This window comes from Globicephala melas, chromosome 2, assembly GCF_963455315.2.
Source record: "Globicephala melas chromosome 2, mGloMel1.2, whole genome shotgun sequence".
Lineage (NCBI taxonomy): Eukaryota > Metazoa > Chordata > Mammalia > Artiodactyla > Delphinidae > Globicephala > Globicephala melas.
Window position 1 is genome coordinate 46,578,018 of NC_083315.2, and position 15,259 is coordinate 46,593,276.

A 15,259-nucleotide genomic window follows, 5' to 3' on the forward strand; every position below is an offset into this window, starting at 1 on the left:
GGAGGCAAGATGGGGTAGCAGTAATGTAACCACCATCTGTCCAGTGAGTGCCCATTTTTGATGAGTACTTCAGCTTGGAGGGTCATTAGTGTGGAGAGAGGTAGAGCCTTTTTTTTTTTTTTTTTTTTTTGCGGTACGCGGGCCTCCCACTGCTGTGGCCTCTCCCGTTGCAGAGCACAGGCTCCGGACGCGCAGGCTCAGCGGCCATGGCTTGCGGGCCCAGCCACTCCGCGGCATGTGGGATCCTCCCGGACTGGGGCACGAACCCGCGTCCCCTGAATCAGCAGGCGGACTCTCAACCACTGCGCCACCAGGGAAGCCCGGTAGAGCCCTTTTGCATTCTTTTCTGGGTGAAGTAAAGTCAGGGCAGAAGCAGCTGTAGCTCATCACTGTCTTGCACGGCCAGAGATCTCTCCAAGGCAGAATGGGCTCTGGTGCCAGATGGCCAGGTTCTAATCCCACTCCTGCCATTGACTAGCTGTGTGGCCTCAGACAAGACGTTTGATTTCTCTATGCCTCAGTAAAAGGAGGACTTTATTTACAAACATTTAAATAGAGTTATTTTATGTGCTTTACAAATATTAACCTATTAAATCCTTACAACAAGTATAGGAGGTAGGTCAGATAGGGTGCGGTGAGAATTAAAGGGTGAATATACTTAAAGTATAAGTACTTAAAGTGCTTACAGACCTTGTTGTTTGGCATATAGTGACTACTATGTAAGTATGAGCTGCTGTTATCATTATTATTGTAAATGTCATATATTAGCTGCTGTCCTCCTCATTATCATCACATCTTTCTGTTCTGTTGCAGTATGGGACTTGGTGGCATTTTCTCTCTCCTCATTCCATCACCAAGTTCTCCCCACTTCTCAGGCGCAAAGAGTCATTTGAGTATTTCCTTCACATTCTTACCATCTTGCCCTCCACTGTCTACATTCCTCTTCTGCATGTTCTGAGACCCTAGTTCTTCCATCTCATTTAGATGAGTATCAACTCTCCTGGGCCTACAGGGTACCAAGTATAGTGTTAGGTATTCTCACCTACACACAGAGGTCTGTGACCAGACCCAGTCAGAAAGCTATAATTCAATCAGCTGTCTGTTTGCATTTAAAGCCCACTCTTTCTTTTTTTTTTTAATTGGAGTATAGTTGCTTTACAATATTGTGTTAGTTTATACCATACAGCAAAGTGAATCAGCTATATATACACTATTGATACTATGTATAAAATAGATAACTAATAAGAACTTACTGTATAGCACAAGGAACTCTACTCAAGGCTTTGTGGTGACTTAAATGAGAAGGACATCCAAAAAAAGGGGATATATGTATACGTAAAGCCCACTCTTATCCTAATATCCTTAAAATCTCCACCTCGCCTTCCAAACTTTTTTACCATCACTCTCAAACACTGGACTGGTTTGTTTATAAAACATAACATCCAAATTTTTAAAATAAAGAGTCAAGCTAACTTGATGTTTATATCTTATTCTCAGTTTTCCATATGTTTTAATTTTTTTAAGGTGATGAACTGATTTGCAGCATGTAATGTGCTTTCTTGACAAACAATAGTTTCTTATTCTAGCACATAAACCTTTGAGATGATTACACCAATCAACATCTTACTCTACATATTTTAAAGCAATATCTTCAAATAGAGAAAAGTTAGAAACCACCAGATCGTGTCATAAATGCAAATTGTTTAAATATGCATTAGCAAATCCAGAAATGGAATAACTTGAAGCCATAAAAATGATTCTAAGGAAATAAGTCTAGTGATAAGGATGTATTTGATGCTACATTAAATGGAAAAAGCTGGTTACAACATATTATGTAGAATAAGATGCAATTTTATTTACTTACAAGAATATATAGCAGTGCAATCACAATGGCTGATTTGTGATGAAAGGGAAAATTCATTTTGGGGGTGCTCTTAGTTTTGCTTTGTATACTCTAATTTTTCTCTGTAATGAGTATACATTGCTTTTATAGTATCAAAAACAATAGAAAAAACTGCATTTTGGTGGAAAACACAGTTGGGCACTTATCTCCACCAGCTGAAACTAGCCTCAGTTAAGCCTTTTAATCTGCTGTCTCATCAGGCCATGCATTTGTTTGATAGATGGCTCAGTTGCCTCTGGCCTGTCATGTTGTTATTTGCTTTGAACTCTGAACATCTGGGTGGCAAGGACTAGCTGTCTAATATTGTTTTTTTAGTGTTTGGATATACAGAAAAATACATTAAAATTCTTCTAATCATTAGGATGAATCAAGAACCACTATTCCAATATGTTGAAGGCAAAATCAACCTTCTAAGCTTGGAGCACAAAGAGAAACAAAAGTGACCCATGTCACAGCCCTCTGTCCCCTTCTAGTCACTTCTGCAGAGTACGGCACACTCAGCCACCTTTAAAACAACCACAAACGCAGATTCCTTAACCACTGACTGTATTTTCTTCCTGGTATTACTGGGATTTATCTTAAACTATGCCTTTGCTTCACTACATATGTTAACCACATTCATTAACAATTTTTAAAGTTCTCCTTCTTCTTATCACCCTTAAAGTACACTTTATTTATTAAAAGATAATGAGCACATGTTCAGGAAATAGTAAAAGCCAAGCTTACATTTTTATCGAATTCATATTTTACATTTATATTTTCTGATTAAAATCAGAAGGGTAACTGGTGCTTCCTTCACTTCTACAGGAGAGAAAGACGGGCTGCGCCTCTTGAGAAACAAAAATGTATCTGAAAAAAATTAAAATTTATCTTAAAAAAAATATTATACCTTTACAATGTCAAATACATTAATAATTGGGTGGTAGTGATTTTTTTTTATTTGGTCAGTTGGCATTATGTAGAATGCCACAGTGGAAATGATGAACTTTTCTTCAAAAATTAGGATAGCCAATAAAAATTAATTAAAAAAAAAACGGATATAATTAAACAAAACCAAACAAACAATCCCAGAAATTTATAGTAAAACCTATAAAAGACCTAAATGGTAAAACAATTATTCTACAATGATCTATGAATTCAATGTAATACCAATAAAAATATACTTAGACTATTTCTATTTTTTTAATTTTTTAAAAGTGTAATGATAAGAATTAGCTACACATATAAGTGCTGTATACTAAACATGGAGAAAGCATAGGTTTTGGGGTTTTTTTAAACATCTTTTTGGAGTATAATTGCTTTACAATGTTGTGATAGTTTCTGCTGTATAACAAAGTGAATCAGCTATATGTATACATATATCCCCATATCCCCTCCCTCTTGCGTCTCCCTCCCACCGTCCCTAAACCTCCTCTCTAGGTGGTCACAAAGCACCGAGCCGATATCCCTGTGCCATGCGGCTGCTTTCCACTAGCTATTTTACATTTGGTAGTGTATATATGTCCATGCCACTCTCTCACTTGGTCCCAGCTTACCATTCCCCCTCCCCATGTCCTCAAGTCCATTCTCTATGTCTGTGTCTTGGTTCCTGTCCTGCCCTTAGATTCTTCAGAACCATTTTTTTTTTTTTAGATTCCATATATAAGTGTTAGCATACGGTATTTGTTTTTCTCTTTCTGACTTACTTCACTCTGTATGACAGTCTTTAGGTCCATCAACCTCACTATAGATAACTCAATTTCATTTCTTTTTATGGCTGAGTAACATTCCATTGCATATATGTGCCACATCTTCTTTATCCATTCATCCAATGATGGGCACTTAGGTTGTTTCCATCTCCGGGCTATTGTAAATAGAGCTGCAATGAACATTTTGGTACATGACTCTTTTTCAATTTTGGTTTTCTCAGGGTATATGCCCAGTAGTAGGATTGCTGGGTCATATGGTAGTTTTATTTGTAGTTTTTTAAGGAACCTCCATACTGTTCTCCATAGTGGCTGAACCAATTCACATTCCCACCAACAGAGCAAGAGTGTTCCCTTTTCTCCACACCCTCTCCAGCATTTATTGTTTGTAGATTTTTTGATGATGGCCATTCTGACTGGTGTGAGGTGATACTGCATTGTGGTTTTGATTTGCATTTCTCTAAAGATTAGTAAGTTGAACATCCTTTCATATGTTTGTTGACAATCTGTATATCTTCTTGGAAGAAATGTCTATTTAGGTCTTGTACCCATTTTTGGATTGGGTTGTTTGTTTTTTTGATATGGAGCTACATGAGCTGATTGTATATTTTGGAGATTAATCCTTTGTTAGTTGCTTCATTTGCAAATATTTTCTCCCATTCTGAGGGTTGCCTTTTCATCTTGTTTATGGCTTCCTTTGCTGTGCAAAAGCTTTTAAGTTTCATTAGATCCCATTTGTTTATTTTTGTTTTTATTTCCATTTCTCTAGGAGGTGGGTCAAAAGCATAGGTTTTTACATAGATAGCATTGAGATATTTGGCTCGTTTTTCGTATCACTTAAGTGATAACTTAAGAAGTTTTAAGTGTAAACTTAAAAAATTAAACTATGGATAGAAAAAATATACAAAAGTTACAACAAAATGAATTTGTTTCTTGTACCTTTATCAGAGGCTTTTGGAAAACATGAAAAGCACAGGTGAAGGTTATTAAAAGGCATATATTTGTAAATAAGTATTATAAGAACTGACATAACTGAATATGAAGAAGTATTTTAAAATGAAAAACATTTAAGAAACATTAGCCTGGAAAAGAGAAGAATAGGGTCTACCTGCTGAAATATTGAATCATGTCCAAATGAAAGAAATCATGTCCAAAAGAGAAGAATAGGTTCTAAATAAATAATAGGATGGAAGAAAAAACAGAGTAACCACATTGTTGCCAACCCCACTTAAAGACAATGACTCATGAGAACTGCCTTTAAACTGTCATGTCTTGGACCAGACTTCTCATGCTGGGCAAATGGTGAATGTCCTTCAACACCTCCTATTCAACAAATATGCCACATACAGGGACTGGTGGACACCTGAGGCAGGGACACAGATCTGAGCCATGGTGCCATAGAGGGAACCAGGAATTTTCCCACAAAAAGGCCACTGATAACTGAGGAAATGCAGAAAATCGAGGAAATGCAGAAAAAACTGGCTGAATGGACACAAAAACAAGACTTGTATATATGTTGTCTACAAGAGACCCATTTCAGACCTAGGGACACATACAGACTGAAAATGAGGGATGGAAAAATATATTCCATGCAAATGGAAATCAAAAGAAAGCTGGAGTAACAATTCTCATATCAGACAAAATAGACTTTAAAATAAAGATTATTACAAGAGACAAAGAAGGACACTACATGATGATCAAGGGATCAATCCAAGAAGAAGATATAACAATTGTAAATATTTATGCACCCAACATAGGAGCACCTCAATTCATAAGGCAAATGCTAACAGCCATAAGAGGGGAAATTGACAGTAACACAATCGTAGTAGGGAACTTTAACACCCGACTTTCACCAATGGACAGATCATCCAAAATGAAAACAATTAAGGAAACACAAGCTTTAAATGATACATTAAACAAGATGGACTTAACTGATATTTATAGGACATTCCATCCAAAAACAACTGAATGCACTTTCTTCTCAAGTGCTCATGGAACATTCTCCAGGATAGATCATATCTTGGGTCACAAATCAAGCCTTGGTAAATATAAGAAAACTAAAATCATATCAAGTATCTTTTCTGAGCACAATGCTATGAGACTAGATATCAATTACAGGAAAAAATCTGCAAAAAGTACAAACACATGGAGGTTAAATAATACACTACTAAATAACCAAGAGATCACTGAAGAAATCAAATAGGAAATCAAAAAATACCTAGAAACAAATGACAATGAAACACAATGACCCAAAACCTATGGGATGCAGCACAAGCAGTTCTAAGAGGGAATTTTATAGCAATAAAATCCTACCTTAAGAAACAGGAAACATTTCGAAAAAACAAACTAACCTTGCACCTAAAGCAATTAGAGAAAAAAGAACAAAAAAAAAACCCAGTTAGCAAAAGGAAGGAAATCATAAAGATCAAATACAAAATAAATGAAAAAGAAATGAAGGAAACAAGAGCAAAGATCAATAAAACTAAAAGCTGGTTCTTGAGAAGATAAACAAAATTGATAAACAATTAGCCAGCCTCATCAAGAAAAAAAGGGAGAAGACTCAAATCAATAGAATTAGAAATGAAAAAGGAGAAGTAACAACTGACACTGCAGAAATACAAAAGATCATGAGAGATTACTACAAGCAACTCTAAGCCAATAAAATGGAAAACCTGGAAGAAATGGACAAATTCTTGGAAAGGCACAACCTGCCAAGATTGAATCAGGAAGAAATAGAAAATATGAACAGACCAATCACATGCACTGAAATTGAAACTGTGATTTAAAATCTCCCAACAAACAAAAGCCCAGGACCAGATGGCTTCACAGTCGAATTCTATCAAACATTTAGAGAAGAGCTAACACCTATCCTTCTCAAACTCTTCCAAAATATAGCAGAGGGAGGAACACTCCCAATCTCATTCTACGAGGCCACCATCACCCTGATACCAAAACCAGACAAAGATGTCACAAAGAACGAAAACTCCAGGCCAATATCACTGATGAACATAGATGCAAAAATCCTCAACAAAATACTAGCAAACAGAATCCAACAGCACATTAAAAGGATCATACACCATGATCAAGTGGGGTTTATTCCAGAAACGCAAGGATTCCTCAATATACGCAAATCAATCAACGTGATACACCATATTAACAAACTGAAGGAGAAAAAACATATGATCATCTCAATTGATGCAGAAAAAGCTTTCAACAAAATTCAACACACATTTATGATAAAAACCCTCAAGAAACTAGGCATAGAGGGAAATTACCTCAACATAATAAAGCCCATATATGACAAACCCACAGCCAATATCATTCCCAATGGTGAAGAATTGAAACCATTTCCACTAAGAACAGGAGCAAGACAAGGTTGTCCACTCTCACCACTATTATTCAACATAGTTCTGGAAGTTTTAGCCACAGCAATCAGAGAAGAAAAAGAAATAAAAGGAATCCAAATCAGAAAAGAAGAAGTAAAGTTGTCACTGTTTGCAGATGACATGATACAATACATAGAGAATCCTAAAGATGCTACCAAAAAACTACTAGAGCTAATCAATGAATTTGGTAGAGTAGCAGGATATGAAATTAATGCACAGAAATCTCTTGCATTCCTATACACTAATGATGAAAAATCTAAAAGAGAAATCAAGGAAACACTCCCATTTACCACTGCAAAAAAAAGAATAAAATACCTAGGAATAAACCTACCTAAGGAGACAAAAGACCTGTATGCAGAAAACTATAAGACAATGATGAAATAAATTAATGATGATACAAGCAGATGGAGAGATATACCATGTTCTCCGATTGGAAGAATCAACATTGTGAAAATGACTATACTACCCAAAGTAATCTACAGATTTGATGCAATCCCTATCAAACTACCAACAGCATTTTTCACAGAGCCAGAACACAATTTGTATGGAAACACAAAAGACCTCGAATAGCCAAAGCAATTTTGAGAAAGAAAAACGGAGCTGGAGGAATCAGCTTCCCTGACTTCAGACTATACTACTAAAGCTACTGTAATCAAACAGTATGGTACTGGCACAAAAACAGAAATATTGATCAATGGAACAGGATAGAAAGCTCAGAGATAAACCCACTCACATATGGTCACCTTATTTTTGATAAAGGAGGCAAGAATATACAATGGAGAAAAGACAGCCTCTTTAATAAGTGGTGCTGGGAAAACTAGACAGCTACATGTAAAAGAATGAAGTTAGAACACTCCCTAACACCATACACAAAAATAAACTCAAAATGGATTAAAGACCTAAATGTAAAGCCAGATACTATAAAATTCTTAGAGGAAAACATAGGCAGAACACTCTATGACATAAATCACAGCAAGATCTTTTTTGACCCACCTGCTAGAGAAATAGAAATAAAAACAAAAATAAACAAATGTGATCTAATGAAACTTAAAAGCTTTTGCACAGCAAAGGAAGCCATAAACAAGATGAAAAGACCACCCTCAGAATGGGAGAGAATATTTGCAAATGAAGCAACTAACAAAGGATTAACCTCCAAAATTTACAAGCAGCTCATTGCAACTCAATATCAAAAAAACAGACAATCCAATCCAAAAATGGGTGGACAACCTAAATAGACATCTTTCTCCCAAGAAGATATACAGATTGCCAACAAAGACATGAAAGAATGCTCAACATCACTCATCATTAGAGAAATGCAAATCAAAACTACAATGAGGTATAACCTCACACTTGTCAAAATGGCCATCATCAAAAAATCTACGAACAATAAATGCTGGAGAGGGTGTGGAGAAAAGGAACATTCTTGCACTGTTGGTGGGAATGTATATTGATACAGCCACTATGGAGAACAGTATGGAGGTTCCTTAAAAAACTACAAATAGAAGTACCATACGACCCAGCAATCCCACTACTGGGCATATACCCTGAGAAAACCATAATTCAAATAGAGTCATGTACCACAATGTTCATTGCAGCTCTATTTACAATAACAAGGACATGGAAGCAACCTAAGTGTCCATTGACAGATGAATGGGTCAGGAAGATGTGGCACATATATACAATGAAATATTACTCAGCCATAAAAAGAAACAAAATTGAGTTATTTGTATTGAGGTGGATGGACCTGGAGTCTGTCATACAGAGTGAAGTAAGTCAGAAAGAGAAAACAAATACTGTTTGCTAACACATATATATGGAATCTAAGTAAATAAAATGGTTCTGAAGAACCTAGGGGCAGGACAGCAATAAAGACACAGACGTACAGAATGGACTTAAGGACACGGGGAGGGGGAAGGGTAAGATGGGATGAAGTGAGAGAGTGGCATGGACTTATATAATATATACTACCAAATGTAAAATAGATAGCTAGTGGGAAGCAGCCGCATAGCACAGGGTGATCAGCTGGGTGCTTTGTGACCACCTAGAGGGGTGGGATAGGGAGGGTGGGAGGGAGACTCAAGAGGGAGGAGATATGGGGATATATGTATATGTATAGTTGATTCACTTTGTTATACAGCAGAAACTAACACAACATTGTAAAGCAATTATTCTCCAACAAAGTTGTTAAAAAAAAAAAAGAATTCCAAGGATTCCAGGGAGAGGAAACTGCATGTTCAAAGACACTGAGGTATCACGATATGCTCAGGGAATATACTTCTGTGTGACTAAAGAGCAGGACAGATGGCAAGAAGAGGTCCTGTAGAATCAGGCCCAGTGCACGTTAGCAGAAGTTTTCCTTTCTGCCATGTTAAGAAGTTTGGGTTTCGTCTTCAAGACAATTGAAGCTCTTACCGCAAGGATTTTTACAGGGAAATGACATCATTGTATTAGCATTTTAATGTTTAAAATATCATTCTGGAAATAGTATGAAATATAGATGGAAAGAATGTAATTTTGGAGACTGTTGCGATGTTTCAGACGAAAAGTATTAAGAAGTGAATTGAGGGTATTGTTATAGGGATGGTGAGACAGAAGCAGAGTCAAGCAGTGGTCAGGAGCTAGCATTGACAGAAATTGTGAATTGCTTTGGTGAAGGAGAAAGAGGAAGGGAAGAATCTAGGAGAATTGTAGGTTCTTGCCTTGGGTAACTGGGTAGATAGTGGTACATTTTCCCAAAATAGGCAATACAGAAAGAAAGGGGTGGGGTGGTCAGGAGAGATAGCACATTTAGTTTTCTAGGTATAGAGTTTATGGTGCCTATAAGATATCAAAGGAAAAAGTTGCATTTACTAGAATGTGAGATTCCTGAGGGTAGCGACTTTGTTGGTTTATTTATTTATTTATTTATTTATTATTTTATTTTAAAAAGGTTAAAATGATATGTATTTTTCTTTTTATTTTTTAATTGGGGTATAGTTGTTTTGCAATGTTGTGTTAGTTTCTACTGTACAGAGAAGTGGAGTTCCCTGTGCTCTACAGCAGGTTCTTATTAGTTATCTATTTTATGCATATTAGTGTATATATGTCAATCCCAACCTCCCAATTCATCCCACCACCACCACCCCACCACCCTGTTCGTTTAGTTCAACGTAATCATTGTTTAGCACATTATCTGGCAGATGATAAATGGTTAGTAAATTCCAGTTGACTATGTGTTTTTGTGTGAATTGGGTCTGGATCTCAGGACAATGTTCTAGGCAATTATTAATGCTCTTTGGTTTCCTTACACAGAAAATTCTAGAACCTCTTCTGATGTCCACCAAGACCATTTTAGTTCCAGAAATAGGACAATTCTGGTCCACTCCAAAAGGAGTGAATTACAGAAATCTTACTGAGATTCCTAATGGTCCTATTACTCTTTAACAGATATAAGAAGGGTTGTTTGTTTACTGACAGAAGAAGACAAATTTGCAAAATAAATTTTTAAAGTGATCAGAGTGAGCAGAATGAATGATAAGTCATAGCATTGGAGTGAGCCTCTGATACTTTTTTAATCACATGTGTGGCTTTTAAGTTGCTATTGAAATGGTTAGGAGAGCCAAGTATGATTGCTGAGGATGGCTGTGATCCACATACGCATCAAAACTCTAAAAGAGATTGTTGCATCAGAATGAGAAGCAGTGAGAAATGCAGAGCTCAAGTAGAAATCTGGAAAAGACTTTAAGAAAAAAGAAGGAAAGAGAAAAACACCCTATAGTAAATGGCTGTGCTACTTGGAGAAACTGGAACAAATCTTTTTTTGTCAGAGAAGCTTGAACTACCTGCCTATCCCTTTAAGCATTTTCATGTACAAATCAAACACAGATGGCCCATTACGTTTATGACCTCCTGTCAATTACTCTCGATGGAGCATACATTAATTATTGAAATATTTTCATAGTATATAAGTTGTTAGTGGTTACATTGCCATAGATAATTTCAGTTTTCTGATTAGAAGCCGGTATAAACAATTTTATTTATAAAAATTAATCTCTTGAATGTAGTACAAACTACAAATACAGTAGTAAATTTTTTTTTCCATTTAACAAAGCCAAACTAGAAATCCTGGCCTCTGTCCTTGGAAGTCAGCATTGTTAGCACTGCATACAATACATAAACTCTGTCAAAATCTATTACAATTATATTAAATTTTGATTACTGGAGTTGTTTGTTATTTATGTCTAGAAGATAAAGATAATATTGGGAATAACCCTCTTCTATTCGATGCATAAATTACATCCATAAAATATCTTGTTTTGTAAACAGTAAAATTAAAAAAAAAAAGACTAAACTTGGTTGAAGTTTCAAATTGTTGCATCTACTTTAGTTCAAGTAAGTCCATAAACACTTCAGATGGTGGGAAAGTCCACCGAGTGTTTAGACTCTTAACTGGGTTGCTAGTTTTTGTCTGGCTTAATAAACAAAATGCTGGGGTCAGTTAACTGTTGGAGAACAGTAACAGCATTTCAGTGAAGCAGCACCTTCAGAGAATGTGGAGAAACACTTTGAAGAAACTTAGAGAAAAGCCTAGGCATTTTCTGTCACTCTGGGAGGAAGCTATTCATTCAAGAAACATCAACTGAGCACCTACTACGTGCAGGGAACTTCTCTAGGCATTTGGAGTACATCTGAGGGACAAAGCAAAGATTTCTGCTCCTACCAGTGTAGATTCTAACAGAACTGATTGCCTCCTTTAATCCTCGGACAGCTGAGCTAACTTACCTAAGGTCACTCAGCAAAAAGGTAGTCAAGACAGAATAAGAGCCCAGGTTGTCAGAGTCCATGTTCTTAACCCACCAGCTCTCTCAGGCCGTTACTGTTTCCAACTCACCTTTCTCTGGGTCCTTGAGACATGAATACTTATATGTTGTTAGCTAAACTTTCTTCAGTAAAAGTCTTCAGTTAGGCAGATTAACCCTAAAAGAAAAAGAAAAAAGTTGTCTTTATCTATTCTCTCTGAAATTCACTTTTGAAAAGAATGTTTAGGCAAAGAATGGTACAAAGGAGATAGTCATCACAGGAATGCTGATTTCACAGCCCAGTGGGATAAGGTGGCCCTGGAGGCAGCAGGCAAAGTCAACATGCTTCTTTCATTGGCTTCTTTCTCTGGCCAAAGCCAAAGAGGGTTAAAAACTATAATTCTCGAGAGAGATGAATAGGCAGTGCTGATGGCACTCTGCTTTCACAAGGGGTTTGCGCAACATGGAAAAGAGCAATTCCCACATACCTCAGCTGCAACTAAGGCTGCAGAATTATGGTTCCCAGCTAGAATCATGCCACAGGATGGAAATTTAGCATATATACCAGGTGCAAATCATCTACCAGTGAGCAATGCTTATATATTGGACCCCTCTCAGACATTCATAAGAAACATGACCAGTGGGGAGAATTCATGTAAAATTTATTGACATATTAATAAATGCTGTTCAATTAATTTTGGGTGTTAATTTTGCAAAATTAAACGGTAATGTATTTTCATATCATTAATAATGAAACTCTCAAGTTTATTTAGCACTTCATATTTTTTTAATTGAAGTATAGTTAATTTACAATGTTGTGTTAGTTTCAAGTATACAGCAAAGTGATTCAGTTATATATATATACATATATATATATATTCTTTTTCACGTCCTTTTCCCTTATAGCTTATTACAAGAGATTGAGTAGAGTTCCCTGTGCAATAAAGTAGGACCTTGTTGTTTGCCTATTTTATATATAGTAGTGTATATATGTTAAACGCAAACTCTTAATTTACCCCTCCCACACTAACCCTGCATTTCATATTTTTAAAACCTTTTGGTAAAAGGGAGAGAGGGTCAGAGACTTCAGATGACTTGTCTGAGGTCACATCAGGTTTAGCAGAGAACAGCCTAGAACCTAAGCTTACCGGTTTACATCAGGTTCTAGACACTCCTTCAGGCTTCTTATTTGATCCTCGCCAAAGGAGATAGAGAAGGTATTATCATGTCCATGGACAAGTGAGAGCCCGAAGCTCAGAAACTCAGAGCAAGTCAGTGTTTAATTCAGTTCAAAAGCAAGTAACCAGGCATACAAAGTCCAGCGAGGGTGTGTGGGTGAGGAGGGCATGGGTAGGAGAAGCTAAGGCACACAAAGATAGAAAATGCAATAATAGAAGTATGTGCAAGGTATGGAAGTTGTACAGAGGTGGAAGTAATTAACTTCATCTAGGATTAAATAAAGATTCAACTAGTTGCAAATATATCTGTGTTGTAATCAAAACTCCAATGATCTTGTGACTGGTGATGCAGTGTCTAAAGCTGTTGATTTTTATGAGATTGAACAAGAAAATTACATGGGAATCTTGGAAAAAATAGACTTATGCTTACTGAATCAGAAACTTTGGAGATTCCCCCAAGTGATTTCCTCTCCACATTCAAGTCTGAAGAGCACTGGTCTACAACATCCCTCTCCTATTATACCTTAATCCTATCAGAAAAAATCAGGCAACTTGACATAGACTGTTCTTAGCGAACCCATGAGGACTCCAAGCCAGCTAGGCTTCCATCTCCAATTTCCTTCCCAGTCTAATGTTCTCGATGTACATCACCCTCTGATCAAGGATTACAAAATACTCAATTAAAATTTTCTCTTAAATTTTGTTGAAATTCAACATCTAATTCACGGGCTATCAAGTGTTTCAAGCATTCCAAAATTCACCTTTAAAATATTTGGAAAGTAAATCACCATTTGTACATCTCTAAATTCCCAGTAATTCTCCCATTTCCCACATTTCTAATCCCATCTGCTGGTTTTCTTTGCCCCCTTATAAGATAATCAATCCATCAAGATGCAGAGACCTGGGTGTGTTTACAGTGGCTGGGGAAGCTATGATGAATTCTACCCTGTGCTGAAGCTTCAGGTTTCTCTTACAAGTGTTTGTTTAAACCAGGCTCCTCGAGAGCAACTGGGGCAGTTTCTACTTGTTTGCAATTGTTCTCTTCCCGGCTTGGGGAACCCCTCCAGCCTCCATCCTGGGATAAGAGAAGAAGGAATTATCTTCCTCTGCTCCAATTCTCACTACTCAGCTAGGGGCAGTAGAGCTAGTATAACTCATTACTGTAACATTAAAAGAAATTTTAAATAAATAAAATTACTTGCAAGTCTACCATCCTGACAAGTTCATGGTCCATATATATATAAAGTTAAGTTTATGTATGGGTTTGCTTTTTAACTTTCCTTAAGAGTACATCACAAACTTTTTTCGATATTGCTATAGACTTCATAGCCTTTTACTGCAGTCTTGATATGCTATGTGTATGGAATAAATCTACTACTCTTGGACATCGAGTTGGCTTCCAATTTTTCATTATGAGAAATAAATTCTAAAAGCTCATTTTAGAGATTTTTAGAGATTCAATCCCAATATTGAACAATTATCCTTAAAGAAAAGAAAAAAACTGGCCCAAAGTAGCCAGGATTACTTTGTTAACTTCCATTAGCCTACCCATAAGTATATATCATTAGTCACAAGAGGGACCAGGCAGAAAAGTATAAAGAAAATTATATAAAATTTATCCTTATCTTTAAAAATCAGCTGAATATACATGTTCTATTGAGACCCAAAAGTATCATTTTCATGTATGAATTACTATAAATAATATAGACTAAAATATATTAGTTACTAATACATATGGGGTTAGCTTCATTGCACTGAAAGTTTCTGAGTTACAAACAATTCATGGGTTACGTAGTAGGCCATTTCCTGATTGATGCCTGCACTTGGGTAGAGCCGACTAGAGATTTGCTATAGCCTAACATTTTAATAAAGCTGTAATTTGATTACATTCTCACTTTCTGTTTTAGACTGTAGAGCTGAAAACACATTACTATCCCTCACATAGAATCTGTTTAACCTTTATTTAGATTACACTCAATCCAGCCATTGCACTGAGAACCAGCCCAACATCTGACTTCTGTTTTCCCTTTTCTGTTCTACTACCTGTCATTGGCCCCTCAGTAATGGTGACACTTATTTTGGTGAAGCATGAGGATGACAGTAGAAGCCTCAAGGAGTAGCCCACCTTTGAGGACAAGGGCTCCTCTGGCATTTCAGGCCATGAGAAGGGTGGAGAGGCAGAAAAGTTGAGGGAAGCAAATTTTTTTTTTTTTTTAGTTATTACTATCTTTATTTTATTAATGAAGCAAAGTGACTAATTTTTCTACAGCTACACATCTAGTAAATGACAGAGTTAGATTTTTTTGTTGTTATTAGTTTCTGCTTTATA

The 15,259-nt window shown here is 36.5% G+C and overlaps 1 long non-coding RNA gene across 2 annotated transcripts in view; it reads right to left on the reverse strand.

Annotated features, from left to right (window-relative positions):
• Positions 1–2,318: 2,318 nt before the first annotated feature.
• Positions 2,319–15,259, reverse strand: part of LOC115861925 (uncharacterized) — a 42,701-nt gene continuing 29,760 nt past the window's right edge. For both annotated transcript variants that reach the window (XR_011377233.1, XR_009562886.1), the window contains 2 exons: positions 11,845–11,930; positions 2,319–2,752 (listed from right to left, as the gene is read on the reverse strand). This is a non-coding gene — a long non-coding RNA (uncharacterized lncRNA). The remainder of the gene's footprint in view (positions 2,753–11,844; positions 11,931–15,259) is intronic.